Raw genomic sequence first — 25,137 nt, forward strand, 5'->3', positions numbered from 1 at the left:
CAGATGAAATCTCAGTTATTATCAAGCCAATTGCTAGAATCTGTGCATAGGCAATCAAAGTGTGCAATAAATTTCAGTCCTGCCATTTTGAGCTGTGACCTAGATATCATCATAGGACTTAATTTTTAGATTCCAGATTCAAATTTTAAATATGGTTATCTATGATGTTATTTTATATATTTTATATTTTAGTCTCTTTCTACTAAGTAATTTTATCTAGATGTTTGTTAAATTTTCTATTTCTATTTTAGCTGGAGCTTAACTTGAATACTTGTGTACCAAATAATGTTCTTGTCAGTTTGATCCATTCACTGACCATAATAAAACTGAACTACCTCAGGAGATGGTGAGCTGACCTTCACTGGCAGTCTTCACATAGCGGTTGGACAAGCACTTTTCAGGGATGCTCTAGGACAGGTGTTGAACTCATTTATTATGAGGCTGGATCTGACATAAATGAGACCTTGTCAGGCCAGACCTTGCATGTCATAAAATGTAATGCCAGGTAGCAGAGATATAAACTTTATAAAGAACACAGATAAACACTATTAAAGATTTTTAAAAATTTAAAAGATGCTTGCAATATTTTGTTTAACAATATCTGATAACTGACACCTCTTGCTTTGGATTATTGCATCAAAATCTGGAGACAATGTCAGTGCTGTAGCAATCTTGAATATGCTGTTCAGGTGCTGTTAAGGTGTGTATCTGTAAGCTGCAAACTTACTTTTGGTGTCTAAACATTGATTACAGAAATCTCATTGGTCAATGCTTTGAGTGTAAGACCCAAGGGAAAACATGAAATGGCTGGGCATTGTGAGCTTTGTACAGAAGTTGTTTCATGTGCTGATCAGTCAACGGAGCCAATAGAGGCTTTGCTCTGTATCTCCTGTGCAATTGAGTAAGCCTGGCAAAGTAAGTTTTGATTCAGAAGGCAGCAAGAGAGAGAGAAGGAAGCAAATGACAGTGAATTGCTTGTGGGCCTGACAGGAGCCCTCTGGGGGCCTGATCTGACCCTCAGGCCACATATTTGGCACCTCTGCTCTAGGCTGATCCAGCATTGAGTAGGGAATTGGACTAGATGGCCTGTAAACCTCCTTCCAACTCTGTGGTTCTATGATTCTAAAATAAGGCAGGTGAGATGGGGAGGGTCATTTTGACAACAAGAGCCTTTTTTAACCAAAGCTCTGGCAATATCCCTGGAAATGAAAATGAGATGGAATTTGACTTACAACAATACTAAATTAAAAGTTACTTTTCATAATCACTAAGGTCCAAACTAGCTCTTATGCCATGGGTTTGACCTATACCCACCAATGACAATATAGGAAAGAATGAGACCATTTAAAAATGTCACAAATAGACTATTAGGACTTGAAAAGGCAAAGGGGGGGCAAGACCCCTCCCCCCCTACTGCAGGTCCAATCAATAATCCAAAGCAAGAGGTGTCAGAATTCTTTAAATGGTCAAATTCTTCCCTAAAATGACATTGATGGTCATAGGTCAAAACTGTAGCCATGGTAATGTCTAGCTCAGCCCTGATAATATGTCCTGTAGACTAACAAGTCTCCAGTACAAATCCTTCTACCACTAGGTGGCCTTAGTCACTATTTCTTGGCCTCAGTGCCACTTCCCCTCAGCCACTCACACAACAGCAGCAAAGATACTAACCTGCCTTACAGAACTTGTGAAATGTATTCTATAAATTCCTGAGGATTCCACATGATGAAAAGAGTGACAAAATGGGAATAAAAACAAGTTCCATAAAATAACAAAATGAATTATTTGGAAGGCTCAAGAGTCCGTATCACCTTTGTGGGTTGATAAGTTCAAGATTACTGTGTTGCTATACAACGTGTTATCAGTTTACCTGAGGTAGTACAATAGCATAATAACAATAGTGACATTTTGTCAATATTAATAGGTTGGTCTAACATATTATCAATGTTAATCTAATTTTACTTCCTTCCTGGGCTCTATCAGTTACTTGACAACACAAGAGGCAAGGAACTGTAGAGAGACCAGCTATGGCAATGGATGAAAACTATTCAATAACAGTGATTATCTTTATAAAGGGAAAATATTGCACTGATTTCCTTTACTCAAGTGTAAAGTAAGGTAATCACTCTGTACAAGTGTAGAGAAAACTGGTCACTGTATTTCCATACAATTCTTTCATCACTTTTTTAAAAAGTATTTATTTTAAAAACAGAGGGGTGGAGTCTTTGAGTTATTTTTACTGATGGAAGGGAGGTGGATGATCTTTGCCAGTTTCTCTCTTCTGTTGTAGAGCTCCAACTCCTCAATCCCCAAGAGCAATATTTCAGATAGGGGTATTTCGGACTGAAGTTGGAGTTGGTGGGCAAGGAAGTTAGACTCTGCCACTGGAAACTGTCAGGGAATCCAAGGTCTAAATCCAGCGGGTCCTCACAGCAGTTGCTCAAAAGTAACCATACTATTACTTATTATAAAAGAATTTATAAAGTTTACTATAGATTCAATCAATTAGAAAAAATGATTAAACAGCCAATATGTTACACTAAAATCATGCAAGAAGAAAACAAGAAAGACTAGCTCAACTGCCTCACTCCTTTTAAAACAGAGGTGTAGAACTCATTTGTTATGAGGGTCAGTTCTGACGTAAATAAAACCTTGTAGGGCCAAGCCATGTCGGTCATAAAATGAAATACCAGGCATCGGAGATATAAACTTTATAAAGGACACAAACACAATTAAAGATTTTTTTTAAAAAAAAACTTAAAATAAAACATGCTTAAAAGATTAGCACTCTTGCAATATTTTGTTTATTCAACAATCTCTGATAACTGACACCTCTTGCTCTGAATTACTGCATAAAAATCTGGAGACAATGTCTGTGCTGAAGCAATCATGAGTATGCTGATCAGGAGTTGTTCAGATGTGTATCTGTAATTTGCAAGCCTAATTTTGATTTATTGGCATTCATTACAGCAATCTCATGGTCAATGTTTTGAGCCTAAGACCCAGAGGAAAACATAAAATGGCTGGGCATCATGAGCTTTTGTACATAAGTTGCTTCATGTGCTGGTCAAGAACATGAGAAGGCACCACAGGGTCATAGCCAGAATTGTTTATGTGCAGGGGCTTTTTAAAAATCCAGGGGGTACCTGCTTTTTTTAAAAAATCCCCCTAAAAATCCCCACTATGCCCCCACCTGACCTTCCTTTCCCAATGCCTGTCCCCACCATGGCTTCAGGGCTGTCCCTGCCTCCCCCACCATTCAAATCTCATGGGAGGGGTGGCAAGAGTAGCCCCCAGCCTCCATGTGCTGTTTAAAGAGGACTTTAAATTGCTCCTGGAGGCCGATGGCTGCTTCTGCTGCCCCTCCTGTTTGCCCCTCAATTTGAATGGCAGAGGTAGCAGGGGCAGCCCTCAAACTGCTGCAAAGGTGGGGCAGGGAGACCTCAGCCACCACCCCCGTACTTCACCATCCCTCCTTATGGCCACCCGCAGGCTCCTCCCTTCCCAGCCATTCAAATCACTCTGGAGATGTGGCAAGAGTAGACTGCTGGTCTCAGGGAGCAATTAAAAGAACCCACTGACCAGCTGGTCGGCAGGGTCTTTAAATTCCTTGGGAAGGCAGGAGGCTGCTTCTGCTGTACCTCTGGAGCAATTTTAATTGCAGAGGGGGTGGCTTCTTTCCCCACGCGATTCAAATTCCCCCAAAGGATTGGCAGCTCTATCTGTTTCTGCAGCCTCTCCTATGTGATTTGAACTGCAGCGAAGGTAAGAGCAGCCCTCAAGCCAGAAGCAGGAAAGGAAGGCCTCAGCCATCACCTCCCTCCAGATTTGAATTGAACTGAAGCTGTGGCAGGAATAGCCCCCAGCCTCCATGTGCTGGCCAGCGGGGTTTTTAAATTGCTCCTACAGGCTGGCAGCTACTCCTATCAAGACATTTGGGCAATCTGAATTGCAGGAGGCGGCAGCAGAGGTCCCATAGCTGGTAGGAGGTCCTGTGTCAGGGGACCCCACCCAGAAGTTGGGCAGGGCCCTCGCAGGCCCAGTATAAAACCTAACAAGATTACATCAACAATAAAAATAGAGCTGCAGAATAAACTAGGCTTGTTAGTATCCACACTAACCCCTTGAGAGAAGGCCAGGAGTGCTTTGCCTCACAGCAATCCTTCCATTAATAAAAATTTTCTAAGCGGGATCCAAGTCTTAAGTTATACAGAACTGGCAATCTATAGAAATAAAAGGTGGCATCTGTCTAGGGGTCTCAAACTTGGGCACTCATTTCAGGATGATCATAGAAGTTACAGTGCCAAAAATGAAGGGAAGTGGAACATCCTGGTCTATCCTCAGACTCCCCCCTCCCCGAGCTATCTGCAATAGAATCTAAAGTTGTTTGTTGGTGACAGGCATAACTCATCAGAACATAAAACTAGGAGTTTTAAAATTGGTCACCAGCTTCAGAGGTATCATGGAAGCTGCAATGCCAACAACAAAGGAAATCATCCTGGCCTATGTTCTCACTCATATGGACATATGAAGCTGCCTTATACTGAATCAGACCTTTGGTCCATCAAAGTCAGTATTGTCTTCTCAGACTGGCAGCGGCTCTCCAGGGTCTCAAGCTGAGGTTTTTCACACCTATTTGCCTGGACCCTTTTTTGGAGATGCCAGGGATTGAACCTGGGACCTTCTGCTTCCCAAGCACATGCTCTACCACTGAGCCATCGTCCCTCTGACTCCACCACCTATTTGTTTGATTGCAGCTACGGTTCTCTGGATGTGGCAGGCATAACTCAGCATAAAGTAAATCTAGGCATTTACATATTAGCCACCTACTTCAGGATGATTATGGAAAGTGCAGTGTGAAAATGAAGGGAATCAGAACTTCTTGGCCCAGTTTATTTCCAGGTACTCCCACAATGCTATTTGCTGTAAAAGCTAGGAAAGTTTGTTTGTGGCAGGTGAAATTCATGAGAAAATAAAACTAGAAGGCTCAAAATTGGCCACCAGCTTCAGGATGATCATGGGAGTTGCAGTGCTAAAAATGGAAAGAACTGGAACATCCTGACCCAGATTATCTCCAGAACATATGTACATACACATGAAAAGTCACAACCTGTGTTATTTGTAATGGAAACTAGGATAGTTTGTTCATGACAGGCATAACTAATCAGAGAATAATGTTAGGAGTCTCAAAATTGACCACTTGATACAGGATGATAATTAGCTTTGTGGTAGCAAAAATAAAGGGAATGTCTCATTTCATTATACTATACCCCATTATTGTAAAAATGCCCTCCCATATAATTCCGTTTTGCAAAGATTGTGGCATCCCTAGAAAATGTATGACTTAATACCAGTAGTATACCTAAATATCCTGAGCAGGGAAAAATCAGGGACTAAATTAACATTCTGTTGCATTTACTAGATATACTGAAGACTTTCACCCACATGCTTTGCACAGCTGGGCATTGCAATAATAAATGAATAACAAACTTTTGTTTTTGTCCATCCTTCCAATTTTAGTAGGTTTAGAAAACTCAGTGCTTTAAGATCAGATGCTCTCACATGTAGTGCAGAACAGTTCTAGAAGATTCACCAAGTAATGTAGAAGAGCTCTAGATGATACCTCAAGAATCTCCCCCAATTATCAGATCACACTCCATGTTTTACCACATTCTTCAGATGAATGGAAAGTAATTTCTACTCCTATCAAATACATTGTAGAGACTGGTGTCCTTCTATTGAGATAGTGGGAGCAGATCAAAGATTCAACTTGACTGGTGTTATGAGCAGGGCCAGCTCGCACACTAGGCGGCTGCCTAGGGTGCCAGGAGGGTGGGTGCACCAAATTGGGCTCCCCACTCCCTCCTGGTGCCCCAGGCAAGCACCTAGTTTGCCTGCCTCCTCTGCCCGCCAGCCGCTACCACCACCCGCCCCCTTCCCTTTGCCTCCCCTGCCGCCGCCCACCCCTCCTTTCTCTTCCCTGCCCCGCCACCGCGATCACAGCATGCAGTGAGGAGGCGCCTGCACCCCCTTCCCTTCCCCACCGCCACAATCACAGTGCGCAGTGAGGTGGCAGCTGCACCCCCCACACGTTCACAGTCAGACGCAGGTGAACCTTATCTTTAGAATGACTGGGCTGAAATGAAGGCTTGACTCCTCCTCCCTCCCATTTCCAGAAAGCAGGGGGGAGCCAAGCCTTCATTTTAGCCCAGTCGTTCTAAAGATAAGGTTCACCTGCATCGTGAATGCGCGGGGGGGGGGGGGGAGTGAAGGGAAGGGACTGGTGTGCTGCTGCCACCTCACAGCACGGGGGGGGGGAGTGCGATGGAGCACTGTGCTACATTGCAGTGCCGGGGGGGGGGCACAGGACAGCAGCGGCCTGGGGGGCACCTGCCTGAAAAGCCACACACTCTTGGGCCGGCACTGGCCGCAGAGGGGGTGGTAGGGGGATGCCTGCCTAGGGCGCCATGAACCCACGGGCCGGCGCTGGTTATGAGATGAGGCAAGGCAACCTTTTTGAAAATCACTGCAAATCGATCACGTTTGCTAGTACCACAGGTTTCAAAATTTTACCATTCAGAAATGTGGCACTCTAGGCACTGGTAGCATTTCAGAACAAGATTTGATTTATTTAAAACTGATTGGCAGGGAAGGGATGGGATTTGTACAGAGGTTTCTAGGATTTAGTCTGTGGGTAGACGGAACAAAAACGAATACAGAACTCTATTTCATAAGATAGAGTTTCCCTCAGATGGCTCAACACTCACTAAAAGTAACCTTGATGTTAAGAGTTTATATTTTTATAATTATTCTAGATCTCTGAGGAAACTTCCCTCTTTCTAGTCATACAAGCTTGAGGGTATCTGACTTGAAGACTCAGGTCTCTCACTTCTAGACTTCTTTCCCCTGGCGAACTAGTTATTCTCTTCTCTGTAAGAGCAATAACTCTGGCCTTTGGCTCCTTTGAGAGCCCTTCTCTGACACCTCAAAACCTTTTGCCAAGTCCTACTCTGCAAGACTACCAGTCTTTCCCTTGGGATACTAAGCTTAATACAGGAGCCTTTGTCCCTCTCATGATGTATGTCTTTTCTTGGGGTACACAATCAGATACTCTCCTTAATTTCTGTGATCAGTCTCCCACAAGAGGTTCCAGTATTCAGAGCTACATCACATTCACCCTGAAACTGACTCTGTTTCTGTGACACACAGTCACACAATAGAGTCTCACAAGAGCCACTGCTCTCTCCTGCAGACCCTCTTCAACTGAACCACTCTCTCCAACTGCTTCTCTGACTCCCAACTGCCACAGTTTTACCATTAAAAGCAGTTGCCCAATCACAGTGAGTTCCATGACCTGTCACTCCCTGAGAATTCCATCATATGCACTGTCCCTTATTCAAGCATAGACTTGCAGCTCATTACAACTGGCTTGCTGACACATTCTGGGACTCACTAAAAATAACTGAATTTGGTAACTATGAAATCTATTATTTCAAGTGCTGGAATATAAATTCAGGCTCCAGACAGTGTGCACATGTACAAACAGAGATGTTTCTGTGCCTGGCTTTGGATTCATACACTGGAGAAACACTTTTAATAATACGAATATAATAAAAGATCATTAAGAGATTGTTCAATTATTTACATTTTTACAAGTTGCATGTGCTGTATATTACCTGCCAGAAAGCAATGCGAGTATAATCCACACCGTATGAAAATCACAAATGACAGTAGTTAATGAAGAATTTCTGAAGACATTCCAGAACACTAATTAGTACAGTTGTCAGAAGTTCTACCCTCTTAAATAATTCTTTCGGACTCTTCAAAAGGAAACATTATTTGGCAAATTAAAAATCTCTGAGACTTTCTTCCTAACCTCTTCTGGAGAAACCTTTCTTCCAATATGTCCTGTTTCATGGCTACAGCCTACCATCAAAAGAGAGAACTTCACCAAGATTTATCACATAGCTGCATTGTACCAAGACGTTAGAACAGGTCAGGTTTATTTATTAATTTTAAAATATGCATACCTCACCTTTCCACAATGCCCGTGGTGGCTTGCAAAATATAAAAAAGAGATAAAAATATAAAAAATTATATTTAAAAACTATCTAAAATATACAAAATACGTATCAAACTAAAGTGCAACAACACTATCACTACTAGCAGCCAGAGACATTCATTAGAGCATCTGCTTGGCATGCAGAAGGTTCCAGGTTCAATTCCCAGCATCTCCAGCTAAAAGGATTAGATAGTAGGTGATATCAAAGAGTTCCTAGAGAGCTGCTACCAATCTGAACAGACAAAAATAATCTTGATTGACCAACAGGCTGAGGCAGCTTAATGTATGTGTGCGTGATATGCTAATCTAGCTTTGAGGTTACACTGGCAGGGATCAACATGATCAAAGTAGGATCAATTGGCACACTCAGTATACATAATAGAATGCATTACAGTCCCTGGCACAAGCAAAAATATTGAGAGCATGTTTGTCCACTGGTTTGAGCAGACCTGTTGACCTTGGTCTGTTTGCACCCTACTTTTTTAACTTGCCCAATCCCATCCAATCTTCCTCACAGATCTCTGGTATGCAAATATTTTAATTCTGGACTGTTCTTCTGCAATTCATATAAAAATAAAGCTTCCATTTTCTTTTTTTTACTGAGAAGTGGTATTAACAGAACCTAGCCTGATATTTCACACAACTAAACAATTCCTACTCAAGTTCCCCAAAGTATTACTGCTCTAGTAATATCATAGGTAAAGACTTTCTACCATTTACTACTGTGCAAGCATACCCATTTAGATAGTTGAGTATAGTTAGTTCTTGAATAACACAGCTGTTTTGTTCTAATTTTTAATATAAAAACTGGGATTATAATACAATGTAAATCGCATTTATTTCACTATCATTTGCAAAGAAGCAACAATTTACTGCCAATTGTACCTGAAGTTGTATCCATAAAGCAGAGATCCAGCTGAAGAAATCTCTTGGAGAGGTTAATTTAACTGACATATCAATAGCAAAGGATAAGGATAAAAAGAAAGTTATTAGTAGGGATTAGATTAAGTGATCTGGTTGGGCTACAGGAAATGAGGCGTGAGAGGCAGCCCACAGGAAGCAAAGTACCTTGAGAACAGAACTGGAAACAAAATACAAAAACCCATTGTTGTGACTTATTTTCTCAATTTGTGAATGAAGGGTGAATCTTTAGTGCTAGAGAGTGGCAGAATGCCAGCCACAATGTGTCTCGCTAAACTTCAAAGTAATTCCTGGTGTGAATAAGCAAAATCTTCTATCTTCAAGCATCGATTTTAGTATCATAGCAACCCTGTCTTTCTTCTTTCCATCTACAGTTCCTTCCAGAATCTCCTCTGCCCTCCACCCTCACACAAAAACTCATGTACAAATTTATTCCCATTATACTTTCATCCTCCATTCTGATGTTAACCAGATCCAATGTTTTCTCTTCTGGACATCAGAATATCTTCATAGAATCATAGAGTTGGAAGGGACCTCTAGGGTCATCTAGTCCAACCCCCTGCACAATGCAGGAAACTCACAAACACTTCCCCCTAAATTCACAGGATCTTCATTGCTGTCAGATGGCCATCTAGCCTGTTTAAAAACCTCTGTTTAAAAACCTCCAAGGAAGGAGAACCCACTACCTCCCGAGGAAGCCTGTTCCACTGAGGAATCGCTCTAACGGTCAGGAAGTTCATCCTAATGTTGAGCCGGAAACTCTTTTGATTTAATTTCAACCCACTGGTTCTGGTCCTACCTTCCAGGGCCACAGAAAACAATTCTACACCATCCTCTATATGACAGTCCTTCAAGTACTTGAAGATGGTGATCATATCACCTCTCAGCCGCCTCCTCTCCAGGCTAAACATCCCCAGCTCCTTCAACCTTTCCTCATAGGACTTGGTTTCCAGACCCCTTACCATCTTTGTCGCCCTTCTCTGAACCTGTTCCAGCTTGTCTATATCCTTCTTAAAATGTGGTGCCCAAAACTGAACACAATACTCCAGGTGAGGTATTACCAGAGCAGAGTAAAGCGATACCATCACATCACATGATCTGGATACTATACTTCTGTTGATACAGCCCAAAATTGCATTTGCCTTTTTAGCCACCACATCACACTGTTGACTCATGTTCAGCATATGATCCACTAAGATCCCTAGATTCTTTTCACACATACTACTGCTAAGACAAGTCTCCCCCATCCTATAACTATGCATTGGATTTTTCCTACCTAAATGCAGAACTTTACATTTATCCCTGTTAAAATTCATTTTATTGATTTTAGCCCAGTTTTCCAGCCTGTCAAGGTCATCCTGTATCCTGTTTCTGTCTTCTTCTGTGTTTGCAACCCCTCACAATTTAGTATCATCTGCAAATTTAATAAGCATTTCCTCTATTCCTTCATCAAAATCACTGAAGAAGAAGAAGAAGAAGATATTGGATTTATATCCCGCCCTCCACTCCGAAGAGTCTCAGAGCGGCTCACAATCTCCTTTACCTTCCTCCCCCACAACAGACACCCTGTGAGGTGGGTGGGACTGGAGAGGGCTCTCACAGCAGCTGCCCTTTCAAGGACAACCTCTGCCAGAGCTATGGCTGACCCAAGGCCATGCTAGCAGGTGCAAGTGGAGGAGTGGGGAATCAAACCCGGTTCTTCCAGATAAGAGTCCGCACACTTAACCACTACACCAAACTGATAAAGATGTTGAACGAAACAGGTCCCAGGACAGATCCTTGAGGCACTCCACTTGTCACTCCTCTCCAAGAGGATGAGGAACCATTCACAAGCACTCTTTGGGTGCGATCTGTCAACCAGTTATAGATCCAAGATTTCAGGTTTTCACGGCTGGTAACATCATTAGGGTTTGTAGAATCTTTCAGGATCAAGTGCCGTGTTCTACTGGAGAAAGTTTTCCTTCCAGATGTTTTGTTCTCAGCTGCGGAGAACATCCTCAGTGGCATTGCAGCCGGAGCAGGCGCTCTGACCTTCATGGCTGCTGTGCATTGAGTGGGGCCAGGGCTGCAGGAGAGCTGCTATTTCTAGGCTATTTCTAGGCCCTTTCATCACACCCCCTCCAGCCTAGAAATAGCAGCTCTCCAGCAGCCCTGGCCCCACTCAATGCACAGCAGCCAAGAAGGTCTGAGCACCTGCTCCAGCTGCAACGCCACTGAGGATGTTCTCCGCAGCTGAGAACGAAACGTCTGGAAGGAAAACTTTCTCCAGTAGAACACGGCACTTGATCCTGAAAGATTCTACAAACCCTAATGAAGTTACAGATCCACCTAACAGTAACAGGATCCAAACCACATTTTACCAACTTGTCAACAAGGACAGTATGTGGAACTTTATCAAAAGCCTTACTGAAATCAAGATAAATGATGTCTACAGCATTCCCCTGATCCAGCAAGGTAGTCACTTTCTCAAAAAAAGAGATCGGGTTAGTCTGACATGACTTGTTCTTGAGAAAACCATGCTGGCTCTTAGTAATCACATCCATTCTTTCTAAATGTTCCAGGACTGATTGTTTGATGATTTGTTCTAAAACTTTTCCAGGTATAGACATCAAGCTGACGGGTCGGTAGTTACCCAGATTGTCTTTTTTCCCCTTCTTGAAGATGGGGACAACATTCGCCCGCCTTCAATCTTCCGGCACCTCTCCTGTTCTCCAAGAATTCTCAAAAATAATAGCCAGAGGCTCAGAAATTACATCTGCAAGCTCTTTTAGAACCCTTGGATGCAATTCATCTGGCCCTGAGGACTTCGTTTCATTTAAAGAAACTAGGTCCATGTTATTTTCTAGGTCCATGTTATCTTCCTCCACCTCAACTGTCTATTTGATGCTTTACAATCTATTCCAAGTGCCATACTCATGTTCTCTTCATTCTGAGCCGTTTCAGATAATACGCATGGGGGACAGAAAGCACAATGGACTCATGTGAGTCCAAGTGAGCCAATTTTTTTTTTGTCAGTCTAATGTAGAACTCACATCTTCATCACTCCACTACTTCCCTGCGAGATTCATGGGCTCCTCAAGCAGGAATTGTTGGGGCAGCATAAGTCATGAGTCATTTAACACTTCCTGTGTCTATGCATAAATAATAAAATCCAAATCAATTCCAGTTTGATTTCCCTTATGCAAGTATTTCAGTTTGCATTCCATCTCTTCCCCAACATGTCCACAACCAATTTTCACCGTGCATTGTTTGTGCAGTTAAAGGGACTTCCAATATCTTCTATTTTAAATTTTACAACCATAGCATCTAGCTATTCTGACTGAAACTTCTCAAATTCCATTTAGGATATCGCAGATATGAAGCAAGTGAGCAACTTGCTTCATATCTGGAAGGAAAACTTTCTCCAGTAGAACACGGCACTTGAGCCCGAAAGATTCTACAAACCATAATGAGCAACACTGCTTGGAAATCTGAAGTCTAACAAAGGCATCTCTACAAGGGGTTTTCGTACAGAGTCTGGAAATGTAATTACATTTAATTTTTATTGTACAGTCATACAATCACTATGACTGTACATTTTATTGGTTTTCATTATGTAATTGTGTGCTTCATTGCTTTTCAACCAGTTTTTGTCTTGTTGTAGGAGGCTCTGGATAAACCACTCGCGTGGGGAGGAGATTGGGATATTCCATTATAAATTGTACTTCCAAATTAAACAAAAAGATCAACACACAATATTTTTTTCATACTTGCTGTATTTCAAAGCAATGATCAAATTCAGCATACTATTTGTGGTAGATAAAAAGACTGTCATTAGTGATTTAAGCCAAACAAAAAAATGGGAATCAGTTCTGACTTGGCTACACAATAAATCTGAACAGAGTTCACAGCACCACCTCTCAGAAAGAACTCTGAATCTCACCTCAAACCAGTACAACCCCTCCCATAACAACCATGTGAAATAAATTATAACAAAAGATGTGACATGGCAGCTAGGCCATTGTCACAAAATCACTGTGGAGTGATAAGGGCAACCCTGGAAGAGGCCTTACTGAGGATACTGCTCAGCACTCCAAAGATACAGCCTATAGCAATTGCATTTTCTTCCTTTCTTATGACATGGGGACCTGGATTAAGTTTAAAAGTCAGTTGCTGGCTTCTAAACTTCTGGCATTGTCTCAACATAAAATGATTACATGCAGAGTTTATTGTTTAACTTCCAGTCATAGTCCCAGTTTAGTTTAATACCAGCCAATATGGCTACCGACCTTTGTATTTTAATATCAAGGATAAAATAAAGGGAAAACAGATGAGGTCAGAATACTGAGGAAGCTAATAGAAAGGTTCCTAGAGATGCTGAGTTTTGAATTATATCCTTACACCCAGGGGTTGTGTTGTAGAAAAATAGGTGGTGGAGCACATTAGCATGACTCATTAGCATGACTCAAAAGTTTGCAGATGACTCATTAGCATATGCCGTCCCCACCAGCCAACAGCAACCCGACGCAAGAAAGGAAAGCCCCAGGTAAGCAAGTCCTGCTTGGGATGGCTAGAGATCCAGCCAGCCGAAGCAGGCCTCACTCACCTGGGGCTCTCCTTAGCTGCCCCCCCCCACAGTCAAAAGGCCAGCAAGCCCCTGCCACCCAAAAACACATACTAAGTGGAGAAAGGGTGGTGTGGGCTTCTCCAGGGGTTAATGAGGGCTGCTGGGGGTGTGGCAAAGCTTCTGGGGCTGGTTGGCTGGCTGCTCTCCTAATCCAGGGATTGTTATGCAGCTGCACCTACTATTCAATGGACAAGGTAGATGGGGAGGAGGAGGGGGAACCCTTAGAAAGGTTCAGGAGCTGTGCTCCTGCTGAACTCAAGGCCTGTTTACACCAAAGTCAGAACTTTAAAATGATGTAGGAATGAACATGAGTTATTGAGGAAGACTCAGCATGGGTTTTGTAAGGAAAGATCTTGCCTCACTAACCTGTTACATTTCTTTGAGGGGGTGAACAAACACGTAGACAATACCCAATAGGTATTGTTTACCTTGACTTCCAGAAAGCTTTTGATAAAGTTCCTCATCAAAGGCTCCTTAGTAAGCTCGAGTGTCATGGAGTAAAAGGACAGGTCCTCTTGTGGATCAAAAACTGGCTAATTAATAGGAAGCAGAGAGTGAGTATAAATGGGCAGTCTTTGCAGTGGAAGACGGTAAGCAGTGGAGTGCCGCAGGGCTCAGTACTGGGTCCCATGCTCTTTAACTTGTTCATAAATGATTTGGAGTTGAGAGTAAGCAGTGAAGTGGCCAAGTTTGCGGATGACACTAAATTGTTCAGGGTGGTGAGAACCAGAGAGGATTGTGAGGAACTCCAAAGGGATCTGTTGAGGCTGGGTGAGTGGGCATCAACGTGGCAGATGAGGTTCAATGTGGCCAAGTGCAAAGTAATGCACACTGGGGCCAAGAATCCCAGCTACAAATACAAGTTGATGGAGTGTGAACTGGCAGAGAATGACCAAGAGAGAGATCTTGGGGTCATGATAGATAACTCACTGAAAATGTCAAGACAGTGTGTGATTCCAATAAAAAAGGCCAACGCCATGCTGGGAATTATTAGGAAGGGAATTGAAAACAAATCAGCCAGTATCATAATGCCCCTGTATAAATCGATGGTGCGGTCTCATTTGGAATACCGTGTGCAATTCTGGTCACCGCACCTCAAAAAGGATATTATAGCATTGGAAAAAGTGCAGAAAAGGCAACTAGAATGATTAAAAGTTTGGAACACTTTCCCTATGACGAAAGATTAAAACGCTTGGGGCTCTTTAGCTTGGAGAAACGTCGACTGCGGGGTGACATGATAGAGGTTTACAAGATTATGCATGGGATGGAGAAGGTAGAGAAAGAAGTATTTTTCTCCCTTTCTCACAATATAAGAACTCGTGGGCATTCGATGAAATTGCTGAGCAGTCGGGTTAAAACGGATAAAATGAGATACTTGGCCTGATCCAACATGGCTTCTCTTGTGTTCTTATGAATGTACTCAGTTGAGCAGAGTCACAAAAATTACCCAGTAGTCTTAGGGTAAACACGGTGTCCTAACTTAGTAAAAATCTGGGGATTTTTTGAAATTCATCCAAGTAATAAGATTCTGCTTCTGTGGAAAGGGGGTTAATTCACATGTAATGTTAAGAGTCAGATAATAAAACTTTTTTCATCCTTTACCCTACCCCTAATAATCATGTGCTATTATTAACTAGCTTCATGGAAAAGGTTAACTGTTTGTATCTGGAATCCTTATTTTTTTCCCTGTTAAAACGTATTTCCCATCAATATCTGTCTCAGACTGAATAAACAACAAAATACCACAATAACATTAACATTCACATTTGCTTTTCTAAGACAGATTTCTGTACCTGTAATGCTTGTACCTCAGGTAGAACAGGGAAAAAATTTCTGTACCTTAATGAGAGAATTAGCTGAACTTTTTGTACATTTCCTTGAACACAGCTGTCCAAAGCTCTGTAAGGAAATGATTATACAAATTTACTCAATATGAAAGCAATCTTCACACCTATTCTAGACCCCACAACAGCACTAAACACACTATGTTGTAGTTTACTGGAAAGCTCTAAAATGCAGTTCATTCCTTGCTTTCCTTGCACCTGCTTCTGTGGAAAGGGGGTTAATTCATATGTAATACTCAGTCATGGTCTGGGGCTTTATACCAACAAGATTTGAGCTGATATACGTACTCATTTCTCCTTACATACTCTGAGCGCTTCCCATACTAGTGAGAAACCACAGCTTGTGATTATGCTGAGAATTTCTCCAGTTTACATTTAACAACAATCTGGTTTTCTGAGGACGAGGATATTTGGATAGAAATCAGAATTCAAGGGGAGAAAGGAGAGGGATCATACAATCCTGAAGCATTATTATTTGTCATTATTTCTGAACTGCCAGTAATTTATTTCCCCTTACCAAGGCCAGATTGAACTCTAATACAACCTCAACAACAATATGCAATCCCGTCAAATAGAATATTTACAAATGAACCACATGCAAGAGAGCATCTAATTCTTCCCTCCTCCACTATTTTCTCTTTTCCTCTCCTGAAAGCCTCTATAGTCTTTTTTCCTGCTTTATTCTGCCCTTCACACCAAGCAGCCTTACCTGCCCCCATCTTTAGCTTTCCCTCCTCACCTCCCCATGACAGCCTCTGCCCAGGAAAACTATGGCCCGATTGCGCACGTGCTAGCTGCTGGGCAGCCTCACTTGTAAGACAGGGAACCTGCAGAGGGGGTTTGCAGGGGGCACCTTATTTCCTGTAATCTGCAGTCAAGCTCAGATTTCCTTAAATGGTACCAGACTGCTGACTTACACCTGGTGGACCAATTGAACCAGCAAGGCTGTATTCCAAGGTTAAGTAGGCAAGGGGGTAACTGGACCCAGCTTCACTGCTAGCTGAGGCTGTGTGTTGTGCATTGGCAGCATACTGCAAGGAAGTACTACCCAACCATGCTCTAGACCTACTTGGGGGGTGGGGTGATGCTCAGGCAGTCTGGCACTTCTCCTTTATGCCACTTTGGCCTGGGCCTTCATTTGCCATTGTTCTTGTGGAGAGGGAGAGGCCTGTGTTTGAGTCCTGCCGAGCAGGTAACTCAGGTACCAGTGGTAAAGTTCCCCTTGCTGACTCTAGCAGGGTAGCCTCTGGTGCTGCTGGTACATCTTCAGCTGGCACCTTTGCAGCAGTGCTAGTCTCTCTGGACCTTGGCTTCTTGGCCACTCTCCCTGAAGACTCTGAATCAGAATCAATGAGCTGGTTTAAAGGGATAATGGCACCCTTATCCGCTTCCCAACACTATTTCCTCCTGCCAACCCCCATATCCTCACATCTCCCTTGCTTTCCACTCTTTCCCACTCACCAACCGATCTACCTTTTATCCACCATCACCCAACATCTTCAGCCATATTTATTATTTCATTTATATTCTTCCTTTCTCCACAATGGGAACCCAAGGCAGGTGCACTAGTCTGCTCTCCTACATTTTATGCTCTCAACCTCTATGACATGTTATGCTGAGAATGTGTAACTGGCCCAGAGAGCTTCCATAGAAGACTAGTGAAACAAACTCCCAGATCCTAGTCTGAAACTTTAACCACTGTAACAGACCAGTTTTCAGGATAGCTGCTGTTGAACAGTAACAAGCAGCTGGACTTGGACAAATCAGGCAAATCATGTGGTAGTAATTTACTCAATAGTTGTTGCCACACCTGATTACAAAAAGTCCTCTCTCAAAGGTCAAAATAATCTGGCAAAGGGCCCTGCCCACTCCCCCTGACTATTACCGACAGAAAAAGTCTATGTAGGTGCCAGCAACATCCACAAGAGACATTTTTTTTTAACAAAAAAGCTAAAGGTGCTACTTTATTATTGAGGGGGGGGGTGTCCCAGTCTTGTGTGTTCCCAGCTCCACTTTCTAGATTTAAGTATCCATAAATGTGGCCATGGTCAGAATCAGATATATTGACAAGCTCTGAAGAATTTGCAGGGGACATCTCTCTTTTCCCCTGTATCTCCCACACATATTTCCCCCTACCCTGAAAGTCCCATGACCTTCCTTCTCTCCTTCCCTCCCATCTTCCAAAATTTTACCTGTCCCCCATCTTCAGCTATCTTTATTCTATGTGCAAGGAGCTACTCATTTATTTATTTATAACATTTATTAGGGTGAACATATGAACATATGAAGCTGCCTTCTACTGAATCAGACCCTAGGTCCATCGAAGTCAGTATTGTCTACTCAGACTGGCAGCGGCTCTCCAGGGTCTCAAGCTGAGGTTTTTCACACCTATTTGCCTGGACCCTTTTTAGCTGGAGATGCCGTGGATTGAACTTGGGACCTTCTGCTTACCAAGCAGATGCTCTACCACTGAGCCACCATCCCTCCCCTTTAGTAGAAAGGGTGCACCTTTCTACTAAAAAAAACACTAAATGTGGCTTATAAACAGAACAAAACATATAAATAAAAACAGCAAACTAAAATAACAAAATGAATAAAGTGCACAATTCTTAAAGAGCAGGAGCTAAAATCCATCATCTGCACTTTCTGCTCCAAACCTCCCCCATTACTACTAGCCGGCTGATCAGGGTTTGGAAAGGAAAGGAAGCATGCAGGAAGTTTTTCCCACCACAAGCCTGCTTCTCCTAGTCATTGCTCACCAGCTGTCTAGGGCAGGGGTGTCAAACATGCAGTTTGGGGGCCAAATCAGGCCCGCGGAGGGCTCCTATCACGCCCTCGAGCAACCAGCTGTCATCTGCTTCCTTCTCCCTATATCTTGCTTCCTTCTGCATAATAGCTTGCTTTGCAAGGCTTGCTGAATTATATAGGAGCTACAGAGCAAAACCTCTATTTTCTCCATTGGTTAAGACTCCTCTCTTGCGTAGGAAGGGGGGGAGGAATAGCTTGCTTTGCCAGGCTCTCTCAGTTGCACAGTGGAGCTACTGAGCCAAGTCTCTCTTCCTTCTATTGGCTGAGGCTCCACACACACCCCAGTCCCCTGGGGAAGGAAGGAAAGAGCCAGAGCTTCCTTTGCCTAGTTCCCTGGATTCCATGGGAGAAATACAAAGAAAGCATCTTTAAGACCAATGAATCCTAACATTTTACGCATGTTTTAAGTTTTAAAAATATATATTTGTGTTTGTGTTCTTTATAAAATTTGTATCTCTGCTACCTAATCTTAAATAGGTACACACACGGCCCAGCCCAACAAGTTCTCATTTATGTCAGATCCGGCCCTTGCAACAAATGAGTTTGACACCCCTAGTCTAGGGTATGGGCTTGGAGCACAAAGCATGTTGGATATGCTTTCTGGTCCAAGCCCAACTGTCATTACCTAGCCAGGAAAAGCAGGCCTATCACAACGAGGGCCACAAGGGAGAGAAGAATGGGTATCTCCATTTTTTTTTTTATTTATTTATTTAAGATTTATATCCCGCCCTTCCCACAAGTGGCTCAGGGCGGCTTCCAATAGTAGATCCATCAAAATTACACATATAAAGGGATCCATATTTAAAACAGATAAAACAGATAAAACAGATAAAACCCTAGTTATTAATACACATAAATATTTCAGCTATATATAAAAGGAATCCAGCAAGTTACAGTAAAATTCTCAAGCTAAGTAAAGGCTAGCCGGAAGAGGGTCGTCTTACAGGCCCTGCGGAACTGAACAAGGTCCCGCAGGGCCCTCACCTCTTCCGGCAGCTGATTCCACCATGTAGGGGCCATAACAGAGAAAGCCCTTTCTCTGGTGGACTTCAACCGGGCTTCCTTCGGCCCAGGGATAGTAAGGAGATTTTGTGTTCCCGACCTCAGTACTCTCTGGGGAACGTGCGGGGAAAGACGGTCCTTCAGGTAGACAGGTCCCAAGCCATATAGGGCTTTAAAGGTGATAACCAGCACCTTGTACCGGACTCGGTATATTACTGGAAGCCAGTGCAGGGTCCGAAGACCCGGCTGAATGTGTTCCCGCTTTGGGAGACCTAATAACAGCCGGGCCGCGGCATTCTGCACCAGCTGCAATTTCCGAGTTCGGGACAGGGGCAGCCCCATGTAGAGGGCATTACAGTAGTCTAACCTCGAGGTGACCGTGGCGTGGATCACTGTTGCTAGGTCGTCGCGCTCCAAAAAGGGGGCCAACTGCCTTGCCCGCCTAAGATGAAAAAACGCGGACTTGGCAGCGGCTGCTATCTGAGCCTCCATCTTTAGGGAAGGCTCCAACAGCACCCCCAAGCTCCTGACCCTGTCCGCCGCTATCAGCGGCGCACCGTCAAAGGCTGGTAGGGGGATTCCCCCTTCCGGACCACGGCGACCCAAGCAAAGGACCTCTGTCTTCGCAGGATTAAGCTTCAGCCCGCTCAGTCTGAGCCATTCAGCCACGGCATATAGTGCCCGGTCTAGATTTTCCGGGACGCAGGTCGGCTGGCCATCCATCAATAGATAGAGCTGGGTGTCATCTTGCCAGGGTTTGCCCAAAAAGGGCAAATTTGAGACCGGCCGATAGTTTGCCAATTGGGCCGGATCTAAAGATGGTTTCTTTAAGAGGGGACGGACCACGGCCTCTTTAAGTGGCGTTGGAAAGTGCCCTTCCCTCAGGGATCTATTTATGATATCCCGTATAGGATATCTAAGGTCACCCTGGCAAGATTTAATAAGCCAGGAAGGGCATGGGTCCAATTTACAGGTAGTTGGGCGAGCAGCTAAGAGTATCCTGTCAACTTCCTCCAGGCTGAGGGGGTCGAAGTCATCCAGCGTATAATCCGAAGACAGGCTCGGAGCCTCGGGTTCACTAACTGTCTCAAAATTGGCAGAGGAGTCGGGGCGGAGTGACGCGATTTTATCCACAAAAAATTTCGCAAAAGCCTCACAGCCTATTTCCAATTCAATAGAATTTGGTCTGCCTTGCGGCAGTGTTGTAAGTCCTCTAATTATGTCGAACAATTGGGCCGGGCGCGAAGTTGCGGACGCAATCTTAGCCGCAAAGAACGCTTTCTTTGCGGCTTTGATTGCCATCTCATAGGCCTTCAAATTCTCTCTATAAGATGTTCGGGTCACTTCGTCTCGAGTACGCCGCCATTGCCTCTCTAGCCGTCTGAGTCCCCGCTTTTGTTGCCGCAGCCCCTGGTTGAACCAGGGCGACGGCTTCGGGCGGGAACGCAGAGGGCGCTTGGAGGGGATTTGTACCCATTCTGCTCAGGATCCCAATGAGTCACCAGGTTCCTTGCTTATTTCTCCATATTTACAAAGGACATTTCTCTTCTTTTCTCTCCATATGAAATGTGCTGTAATGTTCCTGTAAAATTTTGAAACATTCAATATTCAATTGAAACATCATAAAAAGAAAAGTCAAGGAAGTATATGTGGGCTGCAATGACTTGTCTAACTATAACCATTTCCTTAATAAATGTATCTTAAAATAACTTGCCAGTCATTTGCAATAGAGTGTAAAAATAACACTGGATTCAAACTATTTTAAAGACAATTTCACAGAGCACAATCTCAACTGAAGGATGCTGTTCAAACTTTATTCTATAGGAATGTAATGATTTTAGCCAACATTACTTTTTTTCCTCTTTTTGTATTATTGCCTTTATAATAGTACAGCATCCACGTAACCTTGACACACTAGTCACCTTAGTAACAAACAAGTGTACCATATTCATGCATAATTGAAATCCCAATGGGATATTTGATTTAATACACAGATAGGTTAAAAGGAATTTAAATAGATAGTATTTCAACAGTATAAAATACGTCATTGAAGTACTTAATTTCAGTGCAGAATGGAAGCAAGTACACCACTTTGCAGACATCATAATGCTAAAATAATGTTATTTAAATTCTGCATAAAATTCAAAACTTGACAAATTCCAAGGGGAAAAAAGTTGCAAAACATGAAAATAGTGCCAGAACTGACAAAATTGTGACCAGATATCTTGCTATCATTGTGAATGACCCAAATATTCCATTATCACTTCTGTACTACAAAAGATAACAGTAAATTGGCGGTGAATATACTGATTATGTGCAGATGAAATTGTAGATCCACTGTTATTTCTGTTAATGCTGAAAAAAAATAAAAAGATACTAACATGCAGATATGATCTAATCAATATAGTTGCATTATAGGTACTTAACTGAAACAATAAATCAGATCCAAAAAGGTTTAGATCATATAATTTTGGGACAGGATAGTTTTGGCAATGCAGTGACCACTAAAGTTTCACAGAAATCCTTCTACTTGGAGTTGGATCAATAAAAAGTATTAGTGCGCAACTATTTCAGACCTTACATTTTCTCTTTTGGACACAACATAGCAATCTTAATAAGAAGGAAGCTTTCACTTCAAAGCTCAGGAGGAAAAACTGACAAACTGTTACAGAATGTCTTCATATATGCAGAAGCAACCCTCTGTCCAGAATCCCAGAATATCTTTTTAAACTCATGCAGTATTGAGGATCTGGTACATAAAGACTTCTTACACCAAATTCGCTAATTTCTAGAGAAATTCAGCCACAGCATCCTACTTATACCTTACTAGTACAAACTGTGCTAATACAGAAATGAGAAATGGGCAGCTACAAGACTGTGTCATGGCAGTAATGGAGCTTACACGGTATCCTAAGCCCCATCAGCTAACATCCCTCCCACATTATATTACATAAGTAAAAATGCTGCCATAAGTCTGAACACACTCATTGGAACTTTAAAAACTGCCCCATCACAGTGATATAAACTGTTATTTGGGGAGGGGGGGGGAGTTGAAAAGCAACAAATAATGTCAGTTTCAAGTCTAGTGGAGCAGCCATCCCTGACTCTCAGACAAAATCATAAGACATCTCACCCAATGGATAACCTCCCCTTCCTGAGCAGAATGGGTACAAATCCCCTCCAAGTAAAAGAAACCTTCATGCTAAGTCCAGTGTTCCATTTTCACTTGATCAGAAGAGGACACTGTGATGTGTGGCATTTTACCAAGCAGTGCATCCAAACTGTAAGGATAACCACAAGCCAAACATCCCCTTATAAAGCCCCACAACCTGTTGCTGGGCCCACCACCCAAAAGCAGCATCAGCTCAGGCAACAGAATCCATTTTATAATGCCTGACAAATGTGGACACTGTTACCAAGATGGCTGCCTCGCAGATGTAAACAACACAGGCATTCATGTTCAAAGCTGCAGAGGTAGCTGTACTCCTGACTGAATGTGGAGTAATTTTTTAAAAAGAATTATTTAAAACATTTATTTTCTTCCTTTCCAGCCATATATGATCCCCAAGGTGGGGCTAAGGAGGAGGGCTAATGTTATTGGGGATATGCCAAATAAAAACAAAAAAGTCTTCATCCACTTGCAGAAAGCAATGGAAGAGGGAGAAAGATTAATATTTCTGGGGAGGGAATTCCAAAGTTTTGGCACCATGACTGAGACAGCCCTTTCTTAGGTTGCCACCCACCTAGCCTCAGATGACAGGGGCACCTGAAGCAGGGCCTCAGAAGATGACCAAAATGAACGGGTAAGTTCATATGGGAGAACATATGGGTTCCTAGGATTAATAACCTCTGGTGCGTACAGACCTTGAGAGAAATATGCTAGGACTATAAATTCCTTTAGTTACCTGTGGTAGATTTGGAGACCTTTTGGCCTTTGATCATAGGATGAAAAGAGATGTCCAACTTTTTGAAATGCCTAGTGCATCTAATATAGATACACAGAGCATATCCAAGATAAAAAAAATGCCAATACTCCTCTGGACAGGATTACTTGGGACAGAAAGAAGGTAAAGAAATTCAAGCTGAATGATGGAACAATGGATTCAGTTTTGGCATTGGGGGGGTGGTTGGCAAGGAATACCACCTTTTTCTTATGAAACGCACACAAACTCACAGCTATGGAAAGTATTTTTTTTCTGGTCAATGTAACTACCACCAAAAACAACACCTTAAGGGTAAATAGTTTGAGTGAAATCTTCCTTACTGGTTCAAATGGAGTCTTGATGAGAGCTCGAAATAACACTTGTAGTCTCCAGGATGGAAAATATTGTACAGCTGGAAGATGTGTAAATCATTTCACCCTAGGGTTTGGAGACAGAGCAAATCCATTGATGGGAGACAATCAGCCACCTGTCTACAGATCATGTTGGGACTCAGTCCTTGAGATATGCTACTCTGTAGAAAGAACATGGTTTGGAGTAGATTCAAGGATCAAGGATCAACACTGGTCCTTCTACACGACCTTAAAGTCTTCCAGGTGCAGTCATACAGGCAAAAAGTAGGCTGTCTTCTGGAAGAATGGATGGTTTTTGTTACCTGTGCTGAGAAATCCACTTGCAGCAAGATTTCACATTCATCCTCTAAGCCATAAGAATGAGTCAAACAAGATTGGGATGGGGAGAGAACCTAAACCTTGTGTCAGCATTTGTGGTGATGATGGGCACCTCTACAGTGATAGTACAGGCAGACTCAAGAAACACAGTATTTTGGGCCATGCAGAAACTATGCAGATTAACCCCACTGCCACCCAACTCAGCTTTCTCAAGACCTTGGGAAGTAATGGAATTTGGGGGAGGATGTATACAGCAGCAACCTCATCCCTGCCAGTCATGGTGTCAGGAGAGTATTCATTCTGCCATATGGCAGTGCAACTGAGAAGAAATGTGGGAGTCTGGTTTTCTCTGCTGTTACAAAGAGATCTTCTGTTGTCTTTAAAATCCCTTCGAATGCTCTAGAACTGATACTCTGGAAAGAATTTTGAGTAGAAGGCTCCAATGAAGATGATGAACAGTGGAACCCATGTTGATAGGCGGATTGGAAGGGCTGTGTTTTGAGCAAATGTCACCAAACTTGCTGGGGAGCTGCTGGTGTCTATCAAATGAAATAACTTCCAAGTTTCAAGTGAATTGGACCACAAGGTCCAGTTGTATGGGTCCCAGAACAAGATGCCCTCAGTCATCTTCCATTGCTTCCTGTGGGGTAAAAAATCATGTGTTTTCTCCAGGAAAAGAATAGCCAAAGACCAAAGAGCAAGCAAAGCAACCACTGGCAAAAAGCCTCTCAAAGCAGACGGAACTAGTAAGCCCAAAGAACCAGTGCAGAACCAGAGTTCCAGAAGGACAGGACAATGTGGCAAGCCTAACATAACAAATGAACAATCTGAGAATCCATGTCAATGTACAACCCGAGAATCCAAGTCAATGTACACAACCTTAAAGCCCAAACCAATGTCAGAACCAAGAATCCACCATAAACAGCAAAATATGAAACAAACCAACTCAAGCAAAGAACACAATATTGCAAGACCAACAATACCAGTTTCAAAGCACAGAATCAAAGTCAAAATAACACAGCAAGCTGATACTAAGTTCTGGGAAGATAGCAAAATTAAAGGGAAAAAACAGATCCAGATGGGTAGCTGCATTGGTCTGAAGCAGTATACCAGAATCCTGGACCTTAAAATGCTAATTCCAGATATTCCAATTACTCTCAAATACTTCTGGACTTTTTGGGATCCATTTCCCAGTATCCTGGAAAATCCCAGAAACCATGCAGACACCCAAATATATCCAGAAAATACTGATAAGGTTTTTTCAGATATAGTCAGACCAGAT

General features: G+C 42.8%; 1 protein-coding gene across 8 annotated transcripts in view; it reads right to left on the bottom strand.

Annotated features, from left to right (window-relative positions):
- Positions 1-25,137, bottom strand: part of FOXP1 (forkhead box P1) — a 743,550-nt gene that overhangs the window by 701,584 nt on the left and 16,829 nt on the right. The gene's annotated exons all lie outside the window — the stretch shown is intronic.

The sequence above is a fragment of the Heteronotia binoei genome, chromosome 5, assembly GCF_032191835.1.
Source record: "Heteronotia binoei isolate CCM8104 ecotype False Entrance Well chromosome 5, APGP_CSIRO_Hbin_v1, whole genome shotgun sequence".
Taxonomy (NCBI): Eukaryota; Metazoa; Chordata; class Lepidosauria; order Squamata; family Gekkonidae; genus Heteronotia; species Heteronotia binoei.